This window comes from Mandrillus leucophaeus, unplaced genomic scaffold, assembly GCF_000951045.1.
Source record: "Mandrillus leucophaeus isolate KB7577 unplaced genomic scaffold, Mleu.le_1.0 Scaffold176, whole genome shotgun sequence".
NCBI lineage: Eukaryota > Metazoa > Chordata > Mammalia > Primates > Cercopithecidae > Mandrillus > Mandrillus leucophaeus.
Genome location: NW_012101765.1, coordinates 3,992,903 through 3,995,156, shown reverse-complemented (window position 1 = coordinate 3,995,156; position 2,254 = coordinate 3,992,903). Strand labels below are relative to the sequence as shown.

General features: G+C 43.8%; 1 pseudogene across 1 annotated transcript; it reads left to right on the top strand.

Annotated features, from left to right (window-relative positions):
* The first annotated feature begins 832 nt into the window (after window positions 1–832).
* LOC105537614 lies at window positions 833–2,042 on the top strand (annotated as a pseudogene). The gene has a single exon (XR_001005741.1). The product of XR_001005741.1 is annotated as a WD repeat-containing protein 82 pseudogene (transcript).
* The last annotated feature ends 212 nt before the right edge of the window (window positions 2,043–2,254 follow it).

Sequence of the window (2,254 nt, the reverse complement as noted above, 5' to 3'; positions counted from 1 at the left end):
CAGGTAAGGGTAAAATCTACATCTACTAAGGGAATAGAAATGGTGGTTTAGTGCTTATCTTGAAGTAGCAGACTTCTAGAAGATACCATGAAAGATTACTTTAATTTTTATTAAATATATAAATCACTAAACCAGATACTAGTGCACTCTTCTCCCATTAAAGATATATAAATATGTATATTCGCATATATATTAATGTAAATTGCATTTATATTATATATTCAATTATAAATATAAAATATAAATATCTAGATATTGATCTATAAAGAGTTAAACAAAATCTATAGTTAAATAAAAATTCTAGAATTGGAAAAACATAAGATATATTAGTGACTCAGTAGACATCACCAAAAAGCACAGAATAAATAAACTGCAAGATGAGACAGAAAAAAATACCCAAATTGAAGCACAGAAAGATGAAAAGTGTAAAAGACATACCGCGAAGATCTAATATTATTATGGTAACTGAAATCCTAGAAGCAAAGAAGAGCAAAAAAAAAGACTTCGCCAAGTCAAATACACAAAAATCTCCGCGAAATCTATGAAAAATGTTTTCTAATAATTTTCAATTGACACAGACATATCATTGGAAGACTTCAGAAAACAAAGAACAAAACAATTCTACCTGAATGAGCAAGATAAGATGCATTACCTTCAAAACAGCAATAATAAGAGAGATGAATTTCAACAGAAAATACACACACAAAAAATTAAAATCCTAAAATTTCCATTAGGGAAAAAAAATCCCTTCCAACCCTCAGTTTTATATTCAATGAAAATCTCTCTCACCACCCGTTTCCCGGCGTGCGCCGGCTGAGGCTCCCAGCCCTCGACTTTTGCCCGTCGCCCCAAGATGGCGGACACGCTGAGGTGGTGCTGCGTCGGTTGCGCCTGAGGTGGCTGTGAGGACTAACGGTCGGCGCGGCTCCACAGCTGAGGCAGAAGACCGTCGTCCAAGGAGGAGGAAGAAGAGGAGGCGGCCCCACTGCCGGCCGACTTCTCGCTAGCCACCGGCTCAACACTCCCGCCACCCAGGGTTGGCCCCTCAGCAGCCCGCCCGCTGCCAGACCCCGCTGCCTTCCCCAGCCGCCGCCATGAAGCTGACCGACAGCGTGCTGCGGAGCTTCCGCGTCGCCAGGGTGTTCTGCGAAAACTCGGACAAGATTAATTGCTTCGATTTCAGCCCCAACGGCCAGACGATCATCTCAAGCAGCAACGACGACTCCATCGTGCTCTACGACTGCCAGGAGGGCAAGCCAAAGAGAACCCTGTACAGTAAGAAATATGGCGTGGACCTCATCAGATTCACTCATGAGGCAAACACAGCTGTTTACAGCTCTAACAAAATAGACGATACTATTCGTTACTTGTCCTTGCATGACAACAAATACATCAGATACTTTCCTGGACATAGCAAAAGGGTGGTGGCCTTGTCCATGTCACCTGTGGATGACATTTTCATTTCTGGGTCTCTTGATAGGACCATTCGACTCTGGGATCTCCGGGCTCCTAACTGCCAGGGCCTCGTGCATCTACACGGGAAGCCAGTTTGTTCTTTTGATCCAGAAGGGTTAATTTTGGCTGCAGGTGTCAACTCTGAGATGGTCAAACTTTACGACCTTCGTTCTTTTGATAAGGGACCGTTTACTACCTTTAAGATGCAGTGTCATCGAACCTGTGAGTGGACAGGACTTAAATTCAGCAACGATGGCAAGGTCATCCTCATTGCCACCAACGGCAGCTTCATTTCTCTCATTGATGCATTCAAAGGAGTGGTGATGCACACGTTTGACGGTTATGCAAACAGCAAAGCTGTCACACTGGAGGCTTCGTTTACTCCAGACTCTCAGTTTATTATGATTGGTTCGGAGGATGGCAAGATCCATGTCTGGAATGGAGAGACTGGTATAAAAGTAGCTGTGTTGGATGGTAAACACACCGGCCCGATTACATGTTTGCAATTCAACCCCAAGTTCATGACTTTTGCCAGCGCATGTTCCAACATGGTCTTCTGGTTGCCCACCATTGATGACTCGCCCTAATGCTGCTGGGCTATTATTGTACAGTGACGGCGGCCGTTGGAAGAAACTCAGGGGGGACTATGACAATACTGAGATTGGATGGTTTGACTGGGCTGCAGGGCATCCTTTACATGGCCTTCTCATGGATGTGCTGTACATCTGCTCAAAAGAAAATAATTACTTTGCTGAGCATCTTCAAAAGGACTCTCGGTGCAACAGACTCAATTGGAACT